General features: G+C 32.2%; 1 protein-coding gene across 2 annotated transcripts in view; it reads right to left on the minus strand.

Moving 5' to 3' along the window:
- LOC134706462 (calcitonin gene-related peptide type 1 receptor-like) overlaps window positions 1-13,090 on the minus strand; it is a 37,879-nt gene extending 24,789 nt beyond the window's left edge. Inside the window, exon 1 of one of the 2 annotated variants that reach the window (XM_063565425.1) lies at window positions 12,868-13,090. The gene's annotated coding sequence lies outside the window, so the exon portion shown is untranslated. Of the gene's footprint in view, window positions 1-11,230; window positions 11,441-12,867 lie in introns of those variants that run through there. The other variant, XM_063565424.1, reaches the window with a different exon arrangement.
- Between the last annotated feature and the right edge of the window lie 3,983 nt (window positions 13,091-17,073).

The following is a 17,073-nucleotide window of genomic DNA, read 5'->3' on the forward strand; positions in this document are numbered from 1 at the left end:
TCCTTGACTCAACAGTTTTAACAAGGACCACTTCTGACAAGTTGATGACATTTATCCAATCAGCCTTGTTAGTAAGCAAATTCGGTCAAGATATAATGAGCATATATGAAGTCAGTAAGGACATTGGATATAATTATGTCTCTCAATCCACTACTACTTCGGAGGTTCTCCTTAAAGAAAAAAAAACCTACTGAACTTGAAGTTATTCAATATGATAATTGACGACTGTTAATTGTGTTAATAAATTCGTGTTCATGCCACGTGCACTGATCATATATAATGTTGATGAAAATAGTAGACATAACAGAAACGTGCGAATTACAAACAACACATTATCGTACAATGATGAAACACAAAATTTTAAAAATGAAACACAACACTGTGCCTATTTACGTTAATAAGATTATGACGGAAGCACTTTTAAATTTTGCCGGGAAAAAAATCATTTCTTCATTTTAAATAGGTACGAATTATTTTACATCATATTCAAAATCTTTCAATGATAAAGATTGCTCGAGCTTTAACCTTTTTAGTGCAAAGCTCTGTGTTTAAATGGAAAAATCGTCTTAAAGTAATCCACATTACTGTTCAATAAAAAAAAAATGGTAGCATATGCTATAAATGTATCATTGCTTTATGATACCATTTGATATATTTTGTTAATGCTACAGTGAGGAGTAAATGAATCCGTATGCTGGAGTTTGTTTTAAACACTTTTTAAATCAAATAACTTAATTTAGTCATTTTAAATTTCAATAGAATCATGGAGTACTGGAGATTTTATGCATTTTACTTTGTTTTATTAAATGGAAACTAGAGTTGATCAAAATTGAAAATAGTATACAAATAATAAATTACTTAAGGAAGCTGGCTTGTCATGTTTTGAATTTGTTGTCAGATTTTCGGAATCCTCTGGTTTTATCCATTTGAATGCATTGAAAAATTTTGCCCGGTGACCCGTTTTTCTTTTTGTAAATCTTTAACGTGTATAATGATAAGCCATCTGTAAAAGTCTTATACAATTTTAATTATTTTTAAATAGTTTTTTGAGAACTTAAACTTGTCAATGATAAAGCTATGAAAAGTCAAGAGAGAATATTTTCCCGTCAAAATTTCAATGGCTAACATCTCGAAAATAAGCACGGTGACCTATATATTTTTTGTGGTCTATCAATATGAACTAGTATATTTATGCATTTTTTTAAATATTCTACGATTACAACCATATAAGGATCACATAAATTGGTTTTGTGTTTCAAATTATAAACAACTTCCAGTCTCACTTAAATCACTGGTTTCCATCTGTTTTAGCTGTCTACCTTAAAGATGTCTAAGAAAATTATATCTAATAGTCCCTAAGGAACAATCTTTGACCCAGAAGAGTCAATATTAAATCTCACTGCGTCTGGAAGCAATTAGTCTTTCAGGAGAATTAGTATTTATTCCATGGGAACATTAACCAGATGACTGCAAAAATTAGGTTAAGCTTGTCAAATATTTATGAATGGACACCTATGTGAATTAAATTGGTAAACGTAACTTATTATATATAAGTTATATTCAAAAGAGCCTCGATTTCAACGTAACTTGTGTAGGTAAGTTTTAAAGTTACTTGTTTACCCACAAACGAACAACAATTGAAAAAAATACAAAAACGGAAATAAACAAAGTAAAAACAATAAAAGAAGTTTTTTGGGGTTGTGTCAATGATACAGCAATTCTACCACAACTAGCCGAGTTTTTTTTTTATAATTATGAATAAAAAGATGTTTTATTTTAAAACACAGAGCTCTGCTTTGAACGTCAATGTTTTCAAATAATCAAGAACATTAAGATAACTGAAATATGACATTATACAGCTAATGAGGTTTCTGACTAAAGACAGGTACTTAATTTAGATCTCACCCTTTTTAATCTTGATAAGCAGACCAACAAACGGTACATAAAAGACCATACAATAATTATCAGTACTTGGTTAAAAATCTTACTGTAAAATAACGTTTTAATTGATAACAAAAATCAAGCTTAACGTACTACACTCAAACCAAAGTGGTACTTTACATGCAGTAGACTTCAAGCTGCAATACAGAAACACCATACATCTTAGAAAATAACCAACTAGAAACAAATACACATGGTGATAATTTATTTCACAGCTACTGTTGAATCCTTATTGAATCTCTTCCTTTATATTTGGTTAAACTAAAAACTGTAATATGATTTTTTTATAAGCTGTACAATGTATTTATTTTAGTGTACTTATTAAAATGATTTATTTTCACAGCCATCACAATACATGTTTATTGGAGATAAGTAAACTGGCACGAAGTTGAGAAACATATTAAATGCTGTCAGCATATATAACTGACATTATTTTTTTATTAAATTATATCAGTAGTCTGGTCAGGTTTATTGACAATAGATATTTAATAAAGTAAACATACCTACAATAAACAATACAGTTTCTCTACTGAATATTTAACTTATGAAAGTAAATTAATCAGAAAAATTGTCGCCGTGGTTGTCATTGAAATCCCGATAAAACGTTGTCTAATCACAACTCAACGTATATATACTATAGGAAACAAAAGTCACAAGGGACAATTTTGTTTTTGCAAATTCACAAAAGGAATTCATATAAATCGAGCAGAATGCTAGCATTTAATCGGTACTGCTTAGATATTTCGATAGCAGTTTAATGGGTACTTTTTATATATATATTTCGCCGTTTCGACAACACGTCACAAGAGACTAAACGACAAAGAAGGTTTTAACATTGTTTAAAGTCGATTGAAACAATTAAACAATGAAGCAAAATGAAGCAATGGAACAATAGAACAATAGAACAATAAAACAATGAAGCAATGGAACAATAGACCAATGAAACTGTGTTACGTCTTACAAGATCTCGTGAGATAAAATATAGGTTTTTTCAAATCAATTTAGATTAATACGGAAGCCGATAAGGGCCTTTCGAGGACTCTGGTATCTTTCCTCCCTCTTTTATAGCTGACTATACGGGGGCTTTTCTAATTATTGGGGGCATTATGATGACGTATAGTTGTTAATATCTGTGTCATTGTGTCATCTCTTGGCAATCATAATACATATTCTTTATTATATAGCGATGTCGTTATAACGACATAGCGATGTCGTTATAACAACATAGTGATGTCGTTATTACGACATGATATGTCGAAATTACGACGTAGTGATGTCGTTATAACGACATGATATGTCGAAATTACGACATAGCGATGTCGTAATAACGACATGTTATGTCGAAATTACGACATAATTATTTTTTTTGAATGGCCCTTATCGGCTTCCGTATAATCATGATTGGCAAGAGACTAAATGACACAGAAATTAACAACTATAGGTCATCACTATGCCCCCAATAATTAGAAAAGCCCCCGCATAGTCACCTATAAAAGAGGGAGGAAAGATACATTGTACCAGAGGGAGAGTCCCGAAATGCTGTGTGGCAGACAGTGTTATTATTTAATTATTAGCTCCCTTGGTAAATTTCCAAATTTCATATTTAATGTATTTTATTGTTAAATAATTTACATGAAGCTTATGAAGTATATATTTGTTAAATGCATAGTTTTTGGCTATTTGAATTCATGGTTAAAGATTTCTATTTATATTGTAAAGTTTGATATTTGCATCGTCGCAAAATCCTAGGTTACCTTCTTTGAATACCTTCAGTGAGAAACTTATATATGTTATAGATTCCATACCTTTTCAATAAGAATATGAATTAGAAAAAACAATGAAACTAGATCAATCATGTAAACATCAGGATTGATACAAAAAGTGCTGTACAGCCAGATAAGGGTGTATTGAACTTCTAATAGTTGGAAGAATATTCAGTGGATTGTTATGGGGACTGATTTTGCAAGTCAAGCATCCCATTTCCTTTTAAATAAGCGCAAACTACATGGCATCTTGTAATAAGGGTGAATTGAAGTATTGAATGCTCTATTTCTACTTTCTTACTTGGGCACGATGTTCCTACAACACGTTACACTTAAAGTGCGGTGTCGAAGAGGGATTTTGACTTCGATTATTTTTTGCAAGATTATTCGGTTTTTTATATTGGTGGTTGATTCTGGTTCTGTTCGTTTTGTGATGTCATTTTATCAAAAATTACCTCGAGTTTTGGAAAGCGATTAAATAAGGTTTACCCTTTAAGTTATTTCAACTAAAAATGCAGTACTGTCGCAAGTAATGTAGGAAGGAATAATGGGACGGAAGTACATGTATACGGTTTTCCATAAAAAAAAATTAGCATAGGATGTTTAACTTTCAAGGTGCATATCATCCACTGTGCTATCATCTGTCATTGTAAATTTTCTACATCTTAATTCAACCCCAATACAAATAAATCTGACACTCTGCAAGTGAATTGAACATTTTTACCCTTGGTTAAATTTGAATAAAATTGTATTTTCCCTGGCACATATGCTGTCAAAATACACCCTTCAATTACTGGAACCTTGGCTTGAGAATTATTTCCCAAGTCAGCTTCAGATATATACATTTTAAAATATAATAATCTACTTCTGGATCGTCCGCGAAAACGGCAAATATAATCCCGGGTTCTATTAATTCGATGAAACGGTTTTTGTCGCTGTTTTGGATTCGTCTTTCAATTACCTCCATTTCATGCACAAATTTATATTGACGAAAAGTTCCGGCTTCGCTAGTACAGGAAATACTTTCATTACGACATTTATAACATGAATAGCAGGACAAATCGCGAAGTAAAACATTCCGTGAACTGGTATTAACTCACATGAGGCAAATATTTGTACTTTTGTTAGATATTATAATAATCGTCTTACTCTTTTAATTCAATTTCTGCTATATCTACTTTCAGTCGTTGCGTTAACGAAAAACGTCGGACATTTTTCTTATTCCAGCTTAATATGCAGTCACCGAGTCAAATGATATTTGGTAAAATAACGGCTTTAACGCCACAAAGAATCGACACATGTCGTTGTTCCTGCCAAGAATCAAGAAGATCAGAGAATAAGAAATAGGATCACTATACATAAGAGTTAAAACAGTTTTTCATAAATGTAACGTTGAACATCTATTTTTTTTTTCACATAGCTTTCTTATTTTAATCCTCAAATATACTAGATATTACTTAGGATATGATCAGGAGCTGTAAAAACATAATTCAAAACATATATTGAATTTGTTTTAATATTGGTTCGTGTTTTCTAACATTTCACTGGGCATTTCTATATCTATATATTATTTAAGGAAACTTTCCTAAATGAGGATAAATTTTGCAATAATTCTCCGAGTTTCTGGAGTATGAAAGTATCTTCAGAGGACATTAGCCAAATAAATTGTGATTTAATATCTAAACCACTAAAATTTTTAAACCGTTGTTTTATTTCATTTAAAAAGTTGAAACGAATATTTGAAAGTTTGTGGCACTGAAGAAGAAAATGTATTTCATCCTCAACCTCAGTACCACACAATTTACAGATACGTTCTGACACTATCAGATTTTTGTACCTTCCCTTCTCAATCTCTAAATCGTGAGCACTGATACGGAATTTTGTTAAATGATGTCTATATCTAAAATTTTCCTGTAAAAGGTAATTTTCTAAGCAAAATCTGCTTTTAAAAAGCATATATTTCACATCTCATTCTTTCTACTTGTCAAAATGTATATCATTAATTTTTATCATTAATAAATGTATATCATGTATGTTTTGATAAATATTTTTCATGATATTGAAATTTACTGATCACGGAGGAAATCAATAAAATATATAAATTTCTTACTGAAGGTATCCAAAGATTTTGCAACGATGCAAACATCAAACTTTACAATATAAATCTTTAACCAGTGAATTCAAATAGCAAACGCTCTGCAATTAACAAATATATACCCCATAAGCTTCATGTAAATTATTTAACAATAAAATACATTAAATATGAAATTTGGAGTTTTACCAAGGGAGCTAATAATTGAATAATAACACTATCTGCCACACAGAATTTCGGGGACTCTCCCTCTGGTATCTTTCCTCCCTCTTTTATAGGTGACTATGCGGGGGCTTTTCTAATTATTAGGGGCATTATGATGACCCATAGTTGTTAATTTCTGTGTCATTTAGTCTCTTGCCAATCATAATACATATTCTTTTATAAATATCGATGTCGTTATTACGACATAAAATATTTTTTTGAATGGCCCTAATCGGCTTCCGTAGATTAACCTCAAAACAAAATAATCGTTTTGTTGAAGTTTTTTTTGCAATAAAATGACCACAACAGCCAAGAAGAAATCTTGATGGCTACTAGTAGCTTTAGAGTCCGTAATATTCTTCGATTTATATTCAATTGTATTTGTATCGTATATATTTTTAAATGAACAAGATTCTTTTATATTATCAATTATGAAAGATGCCGAAGAAATTATAATTGTTAGATACGATGCAACATACATACGTCTTTAATTTTTTTTTTTTTTGAATATAATTATCCTTCCAACAAAGGAAGACGTTTAGTGAAAGTAGTACACCCCCCCCCCCCCCCCCCCCCCCCCCGGTTCTTGCTCTCATGTAACCTCACTTTATAACAAGACAATCTTATATCACCTCTTTGTGACCTAGACGTTTGACCTTAGAGTCGAGCTACATTTGTAGTTGATGGGGTGGTTGTAGGTGGTGGGGGACCACGTACCTTGTGTGCGTGCCTTAGCTCTTTCATATAATTAATTATCAAATGTTTTTGAAATTATTGACATGTCAAAACATGTTAACACTGCAACGTGGATTTTTCCTACATAGGGAAGTGCTCCCCTCTCTTTAATGTAAATTGATAAACATAACATAAACTGTTAAGGATCCCAACTACACGAATGAAACAATTAAAACGAAATTGAATAATCTGAAAGAATTTCCAGGATCAACACCAATGCTTATCTTTAGTAATAGAAAGTCTGATTGGCGTTAAAAATCCATACTAAAACATCAAGATTGCGCCTATAACTGTTACAGAATTTGGACTCAAACCGTAAATTTCAACGGTTTTAATTTGTTAAATGACAAACGAGTTTGTTTTCCGCTATCATTACAAAGCTATCAATCGTTTCACGTGTGATAATGAATTCAATATGAAGATTTCCAAAGATTAGGCTATAATTGTATAGAATTCTAACGACGAGGGACATTTGCATACAGATTTATCTTTGTTTTTGAAAGTGCAGCCTTTTCACGACGACTTTTAAATAAATGACATTACAACATGCGAACATAATTGTATGTTTAGAATGTAAAGAATGTCACACTATTTAACACATGTTTCATTTAAAATGGTTAATTTATTATTTCTGTTTTACCAAATTGTGAAGATGGACTGTAAAAACCAAAATCATTTATATACTGCAACCTACCTTCTTTATATACTGCAACCTACCTTCAACAATGAGCAATTAAAACCATATCACATAACAAGCTATAAAAGGCCATGTAATTACTGAAAGAAACATATTAAAAAAGAGTAAACTAACGATCTGATTTACTTCAAAACAATTAAAACGAGAAAAAAAATGATGCAAAAGTAGCAAAAGACAGCCACATATATCTAACTAGGAACAGACACAATCAGAATGTGGGGGTTGAACATGTTTTCTAGTACCAAACCCTCTCTTAACCTTTGACAGTGGTGCAACAGCACAAAAACAAACTTTATAAACACATTAATTGATTGATAAGTGACTTTATCGCAGAGAGTAAACAAATATGGGAGAAATCCGTTTGCGCCAAAAATGCGTCTTTTTGCGCCACAATTTTTTTCCTCCAATTCTACGTTTGCGCCACCTGTTTTAAAATTACATGCGACATTTGCGCCAAAAATAAAACATACGATTGTGCCAATTAGAAAAAAAATGACTTCCCTCCACCTTTATTCTGACTTAGAACCTGCAGTTTACACGGCAAATGTTTCCTTTTCTGAAACATATCTTCTTCTTACTGCTACTGCTTGAGTATACTTCCAAAATTATTGTATGTAGTAGCTTGTAACTTCACTTTATTGTCCAAAAAACACAAAAATAGAAGGATGAAATACATAAAACAATTCAATGTCATTCTTGTGGAATGCTTCTGCTCCAATACTGATACGTCTTGCGGTAGATAGTTTCAGCTCATACGTATGGTGTCATCAACATATGTGACTATAACATAATCAGTAAATGATTCTATGGTCTTCTCTTTTTTTGGTATATCTTGTATTGAATATTCAGCAAAGCAATAAGTTTTCTTCTCCCTCTGTACATGGACTGTCTAATGCACTTTAAGTCATTTCTCTCGGTAGATGCTCATCTACATGGTGAAATATCGCCGAACAAATGATACTTTTTAAGCCAAAAATATGAATACATATATATTTATGATAGATATGTACATGATGTGTACAGGTAAATTAATTGGCGCAAACGACCTCCGAATATTGGCGCAATTGATACATTTGGAAAACGAAAATTTGGCGCAAATGATACCCCTGCAAAACCGTAATTTGCGCAAAAGGATTGCTGCCACCAATATAATGGGAAAAACATGATATACAGCAACAAAAGGCAACTACTTAATTACAGGATCCGTATTAGGGACATGCACAAACAGAATGAGGAGGGGTCGGACATGTTTGTGGGTCTCAAATCGTCCCCTCTATTGGGACAGTGATGCAACAGCATCATACATTTGTACGACTATACAAATTAGTTGAAAAGGCGCAAACTAATCAAATTGATACAATCACAAAAGTAATTTAAAAAAAACCCACAGAAAAACAACAAAAAGTACAAATATGGGTGCCTTGTAGTGCTCACAAACTAAGAGCTGCATTTTTCAGTTCACATTATGTGAACATTAGGCCGCACTACTTTGAAACAAAAATCAAGCCTTCTCATTAGAATATTCAAAGCAAAACTCAATAAGACATATAATTGGTGCTGTTATAGATCAAAGTCCCAAGACCGTGCTATCGTAGAACTACAACATATGTTACCATGAAATCCCCAATACCAATCATTATCATTAACTTTTATGCTGTTTAGAAAGCCAAGTTGAATCGTGACAGAAAGAGCTCAATAAAATGATTAAAAAGAACTTATATATTGCATGAGTCGTTCTAATATAATTTGACACAATTTACATGGGACTTTGAACTCAACATCGTATTCAACATACAAGTAAACTGTGGCATTGCGGTTCCGTGACTGATTTGAATTTGTATGTCACAGCAGCTGGGCGGGTTAGTGCGTGCAGCAAATGTATGGGGTTTTCTCCTTGTTGAAGGCCTTATGGTTGCCTTTAATTGCTCTAGATCTGTATACAGCATTTCACTTTTGGTTCATTTATTGTGTACATTATTTCATATGTGACCGTTTATATAAACACACTTCACTATGTGTGCTCTTACGCTGGACAAAAAAATCATCGAAGTAGGAGGAAGTTAACCAAAGTAATGACGGCAAATAACCTAGAAATAAATTTGTTTCCAAATTTTTTTCAGAATTAATAACTATTAGGAAGGATGCAACCATCAGTGTGAAGTATATTACCCTTAGACCAGATAGTCATATAGACAGATTTGACCGGGAAGACGGAGAAAGGTCTTCTCATTTAGTATTATATATAGATAACTTATTAAATTACCTTGGTCTATACAAATGTACCACATTCATACACAGACATACACTAATTTCGGAAAAAATCTATAAGATAGTTTTGACTTAGAACAGATTTCATGTTTTCCTATCAAGATGTACAATGTATACATTATGGTTTATCTTTTAATTACCAAAACCAACCCTCTTTATAAAATACATAGTTTAATGTTGAACAGAGGAAAATACTTATTGCAATTGACAATTTTGTCATCGGTAACTGAGGATAAATAGGAAGACCCATGATTCAAATTTTCAACGATAAATACCACTTCTTGTTATTGTTTAATTTTTTTAACAGAAACAATGATTCTAAAAGAATTGTAATCGGCTATTTTTGTAGATTCTGTTAATTCTATTAACATCGATTTAGACACGGCGCGAATAAGATCTATTAAAAATACTTCTCTGTTGTTGAACATGATATATTTATTAAACTCTAGATAGCTTTTTTTTTTTTTTTTTTTTTTTTTTTTGCAGTTTCAACAACTTATGATCAATACTACACAACTTTAATCTTAATATTTATAAAAGAAGATTGTCATCACAAATGTTAACTATTAATAAACAATCAAAATTCAATAGTAGAAAAGAGACGGAAGAAATCAAGGAGACTTTCAAATCTCATATGTGGAAAAAAAGTGACAACGACAATGAAAAATAACGACAAACAGTCCATTAAATACAAAGTAGAAAACAAAAGATTGAGTAGCACAAACCCCACCATAAACTATGGGTAAACTCGCTACAGAAGGGTAAGCAAGTCCTGCTCCACATTTGGCGTTCGTCGCGTGGCTGATGCAAGTATAAAGCCGGTCTTCTTCGGTGTTGTTAGAATAAAAACACGAAAACGGGATTTTGGTAACGACAATAAAACATATTCGTGAAACAGTTGAAATCCTGCTGTTTATACAGAATAATAAAAAAAAAGAAATCTCATGAAACTTTCCTGATAATGCCTTCATTTTGTTTTCAATTAAGCTCAGATATCAACGTTTCCCACCAATTTATCATTAGCGGAACAATGACTAGGTAGGGAATGTGTTTTAACAGTTTTGTTTCACCGTTTGTGTGTTGACGTTTCAAATTATCGTAAAAAATAGGTTAGTTTCCTTTGGTTTTCGGAGACAAAATATATTCTTTGATGCCAACGCATGCATCAACATATTTTGACTTTATTTTGTTTATTACATATAAAATATATTATAATATTCAGTTTGTCGAGCACAGCACTCTTATTTATTTATTTTTTTAATTTGGATTTAAATGTCGACACTAAATTAGAAAGGCACGTAAAAAATCTTGTCACATGATGATGAATCAATTTGAAAAACTGTTCATCTTGGAATACTGAAACTAGCATTGGGACTAAGTTGGACCATTATCGCTCTTGCTTTATTCGAAATATATTTTTAAAACAATTTGTTATATAAAAATTCTATATTTTTAGATTAAATCTAACCGAATCAAGAACTAATATTTTTCTATCCTATTTTTTTTTAATAATTAAAAGTAAAAATTTACCTTAACTCTGTGCACAGTTCACTCAGTTCGTACAATGTGGATATCCAATAAATAAATGAAGCAACAGAAACAGAAATCACAGTGTCAAATATATCAATCACTTTATAACATGTTCATAAAACTATAAAATCATCAAAAGAAACATTTCGAGTCAGCGATTAAGCTTTGTATAGGCGTGTTTATAACTGTCTTTCATCGATAGAGAAGCTTTCATAGATATCAATACTATCATGACTATAGCGTACATAAGGTAGGTCCCATTGATTTATACAGAACAGATTTTAGTTTGAACATAAAGCAATCAGGAGCAAGTAAGATATGATAATTCGTGTATATATTGAAAGATCTGTTATTTTTTTTTATACTTTCTTATCCTTCACTTTCTATCGCACGATTACACGATTCATACTATCTATTAAAATAATTAAAATATTTCCCCTGTTTTTACAATTTCGGGAATTCTTATGACAATAAAAGTTAAATGATTATTTTGTATCGCAATACAACCTGTAAAATAAACATGAAATCCTTTCCTGACAAGCTGCTTTCTGTTGAACTGGCAGTATTTTAAAAACATTTTGCTTTCCTGACAAGCTACTTGCTGTTGAACTTGCAGTATCAGAAACGGTTACACCAAATAAACTGCAAGAGCGAGGACTGTAAATTCCACAGGATCGAAGAACAATTAATTCATAAAAGTTAACAAAACAAAACTTAAAATATAGGTAGTCATTCAGAATGTGTGGATTTCATATCGTAAGATACTATAGTACTTTATAAAAACTCATATGACCATGCTGACGGCGACGTCAATCGATGCCATTATAATTGGTGTATGCTGTCTTAAAGTATGACAGAGAGTACTCATACAAACCATTGAAGAACTTTCCCAAAGATACTTACATTCACTTAATTTGAACGTTGGTGGATAGTTTGTCTCATTTACAATCATATTTCATTTCCTAATGTTTATATAGGTGTTAGAATGTGTCGTTTTAAACCATTTTGACAATATTCACCACGCATGACCATCAAATGATTTATATTTGTTTTTAGACTGAAGAAATATTGCAAAACTTCTGTTATTTAACCTTTACTTTACTTACAGAAACATCGTCAGAAGTTAAGCCATCAGATAAACAAGTGTTAGGTTAACATTCTGGGTATCGAACTTCCATCGAATGTTTCCTAATTGATCCCAGTGCATGTAGTTTAAGACAAGGTTAGATTACAGTGCAGTCCCATTAGTGGAAACGACGTTTGTTTTTCAAATATAATTGTTTGTTTTCCTTCTAAAGATAATACAGTGTCGCCTAAAACATTAACATTTTCTAGACAACATATAGTTATACTGTGTGATAAAATCATTATTTTAAAGATACAATGCACTGATATTATTTTTAAATGCTTACTCTTTTAAACTTAAAGATCAACTACAAGCAGCTCAATCACACATATTATAACAGTGTTCAAACAATTGTTGATCAATACTACATTTGACTGTCCCTTTGGTATCTTTCGTCCCTCTTTTAGCATCCGAATTCTACTCATATGACAATACGTAAGTGTATATATACTTAAATGTTCATAAAACTTTACGATAACATTCATTCAAAAATAACCAAACTGTACTTTACCTTCAGCCTTGTCAAACAAGTATTCAGTTCTGATTTTAGGTAAATCCAAATATATTGTCATCAACCTCATTCATGAACGACATTAATTATTGATGTTTTGAAAGACAATAATTGTAAAATACTTGACAGGAAATGCCTCCTTCAGTTAGTTAAACTTATATCACTTGTTAAATTATTATGGTTTCGACGTCATTTTTATATGCTATTATTGACTTGATTTGGGAACAGCGAACAACCAGGAACGGTAGGTGTCAAATTGATTGAACACATTTTGTGGATTTTACGTCGCCTTTCTCTAACAGCGAGTTCCGCTATAAACTGACCTGTTCGTTTGCCATCTGTCAACTTAAGATTTTTAAAATGTTCTTAAGCGAAGTGTTACCTTGTTTGATAGGGAGATAACATTAGATCTTGTGTTGATGTTTTTAGAATAGATATAAGAAGATGAAGTATGGGTGTCAAGGAGACAACTCTCCATCCAAGTCACAATTTATAAAAGTTAACCATTATAGGTAAAGGTGCGGTCTTCAACACGGAGCCAGGGCTCACACCAAACATATAGATATAATAGGTTTCAAGATACTCAAATTTTTTTTTTTTTAAGATTTGTCTTTGTAATCAAAGACTCTTGGCTGTTTTTCCTATTTATAATGAAAAATGTTCTATTAAGTGATTCACAAGTGCAATGCATGATATAACAATGCGGTGCCATCTATGTCCCAACCATTCAGTACAGTCTGTATCCTAAACATGCATTGAATCTGAATATAACAATGCAGTACAATCCATGTCACAACCATGCAGTGCAATCGTTGTCATAAACGTTAAATAAAATTTATATACATTCAGTGAATTTATATCCGAAACTAAGCTGAGTATATTTTATGTCACAATGATGTAGTGTATTAAATGTCACAATCATGCAGTGTAATCTATGTCACAATCATGCAGTGTAATATATGTCACAATCATGCAGTGTAATCTATGTCACAATCATGCAGTGTACTAATCTATGTCACAATCATGCAGTGTAATCTATGTCACAATCACGCAGTGTAAACTTTGTCACAATCATGCAGTGTAATCTATGTCACAATCATGTAGTGTCATCTATGTCACAATCATGCAGTGTAATCTATGTTATAATCATACAATGTAATTTATGTCACAATCATGTAGTGTCATCTTTGTCACAATCATGCAGTGTAATCTATGTCACAATCATGCAGTGTAATCTATGTCACAATCATGCAATGTAATCTATGTCACAATCATGCAGTGTAATCTTTGGTCATAATCATGTAGTATCATCTATGTCACAATCACGCAGTGTAATCTATGTCACAAACATGCAGTGTAATCTATGTCACAATCATGAGTGTCATCTATGTCACAACCATGCAGTGTAATCTATCTTACAATCATGCAGTTTAATATATTTCGCAATCATGTAGAGTAATCTATGTCACAATCCTGCGGTGTATTTCTCGCTGCATTGAAGACCCTTTGGTGGCCTTCGGCTGTTGTCTGCTCTATGATCGGGTTTTTGTCTCTTTGACACATTCCCCATTTTATTTTCAATTTTAGTGTAATCTATGTCACAATCATGCCTTGTAATCTATGTCACAATCACGCAACGTAATCTATGTCACAATCACGCAGTGTAATCTATGTCACAATCATGCAATGTAATCTATGTCACAATCACGCAACGTAATCTATGTTACAATCATGCAGTTTCATCTATGTCACAATCATATCATGCAATTTAATGCGTGTCAAAATCATGCAGCGTAATATCTCTCGCAATCATACAGTGTAAACTATGTCCCAATTACGCCTTGTAATCTATGTCGCGGTGTAAATCATGTCGAAAACATACATTGTAAACTGATAGCTTTATTGATAATTTTAAATATGAGCTCAATGAAACTGAAAAATTCAGATATGAGACTTGTATCGCACTCACTATCGTTATAAAAATAACAATACACATTGCAAAATTTCTATTTTCAAAAGATCTAAGAGTTTAATGCACTTATGATGATACAAGCTGTAAAGGATTTTCACACTGATATAGCTATTTTGTACGTTATTATTAGTTCTTTATAAAACACGTAAAGATATCAAATTTTAATGCAGGTCAAAACATCAAGTCGGCATCTAAATTTGGCCTTTGTGAGAAGTTTAGCAGTTAACGAAACATGTGTGTTGAAGTGTTGAACTGTCGTTGTAAATATTAACATTATAATTAAGATCTTAATTAATCATCCACGTTGTACATAATATATATTTTATATAAATCTAATGACACAGAGAACAAACGTATGTAAACTAAATTTTACAGACCTGATATCGATATTTGTTCCTTTCTTCGTTCTGTTCGTCTTTCACATTCAAGTTAGAATAATGAAGATTCGGGCTTTACATCCATGAGACTCAATAACACAAAAAACATCTTAAGGTCATGCTGACGGACTTCATTTTCTATAAATAGATTATTTAATAATCCGAAACAGAAATATTTACTTTTTTTTTAATTGTTGTTCCATTTCGTTCTTGATTTGTCTTGTCAACTGTTTTGATCTGAGCGTTACTGGCGAGTCTTGAACGAAACGCTCATCTGATGCATATGATAAGCCGACATCGTTAATTATTAACTTTAATATTGGACATATGCTACTTTTTGCTTTCCATGGGTTATTATTGGTAGGCCTAGCTTTACAAAGGCTAAACGTGTAGCAGTATATATATGTTTGGGCTTGTATCATATTTTCCCTCCGGTTTATATGATCCGGTCATCCTATATTGACTCTTAAAATTCAAGAGTCTATCTAAAAACGAGGGTGCTTTTTATATGTCTTCCAAATACCGTTTCGATCCCTAACATCACTGAAGAGACATTTATTGACGAAATCCGGATCTGGTGTTCTAAAAAAATATTGAAACCTTATGTTTGTGGCATAACATCGTGGCCACAAGTAAAAAAAAAAATTCTGTTTAGTATTAAATTTATCTTAAGTAGATATAGGAAGATGTGGTGTGAGTGCCAATGAGACAACTCTCCATCCAAATAACAATTTAAAAATTAAACCATTATAGGTTAAAGTACGGCCTTCAAGTAAGATCCATTTTGTTACATCTTGTGATCAATTGTTATTTGGCAATCTCAAATGGCAGTCCGCAGGGTTAAAGAACATCAGTTGTTCGATCCGTTAGTCAAATGCGTATGTTTAACTATACTTTTTCACTAAAAATGTTGTTTGTGTTGTTTTTAGACCCTTCTACAACGAAATTTGTTTTACATGCACACGTATAAAAATTGCGGTTTTAAAAACCGCAATTTATATATATATATATATATATACAACTCGTCTAAACATCAACCCAGCAATGTTAGATCTGTAAATTTGCTTTCGCAAATTATATAATATCTAACATTGTTGGGTTGATGTTACGATATCACAGTAGCATGGGTTCGAATCCCGGCGAGGGAAGAACCAAAAATTTGCGTAAGATCTAACATTGTTGGGTTGATGTTTAGACGAGTTGTATATACATTATGTACACAGCCATGCATCACCATCATTGATGGCGATCCGATGGATAAATCTGTTGTAGAGTTGTCACTGACTCAGACGTACTTATAAATATAATTATTTTCTGTGACTGTATCTTACATTAATTTGTAGGATCCTTTACTATAGATTATTGAGCTGATCTGTAACAATAACATCTCCATGCCTTACATATCATGTACTGTAGTACGCCGCTAGATGAAAACTGACGAGGAAAGGTAACACACGACCACTGAAAACTTTATTTTTGTAGAGCCCAGGTGGTCGTGTGGTCTAGAGGGACGGCTGCAGTGCAGGCGATTTGGTGTCACGATATCACAGTAGCATGGGTTCGAATCCCGGCGAGGGAAGAACCAAAAATTTGTGTAAGCAAATTTACAGATCTAACATTGTTGGGTTGATGTTTAGACGAGTCGTATATATATATATATTCCTGGTGTAGTTTAATTAGGAAAAGTTTGCCAATCCAATTGAAGTTTCTGGTGGCGTAAATTTGCCTAACTCTCAACATCAAACCCAAGGTGGTGTCATTTTTGAAATAATATATTAATTATATTCAGATGCCAGCAAATATTAATTGTTTTAGCGTACAGATGAATAAATTGCAGCAATTCCAATCTTTGAGGTT

Source organism: Mytilus trossulus, chromosome 2 (assembly GCF_036588685.1).
Source record: "Mytilus trossulus isolate FHL-02 chromosome 2, PNRI_Mtr1.1.1.hap1, whole genome shotgun sequence".
Taxonomy (NCBI): domain Eukaryota; kingdom Metazoa; phylum Mollusca; class Bivalvia; order Mytilida; family Mytilidae; genus Mytilus; species Mytilus trossulus.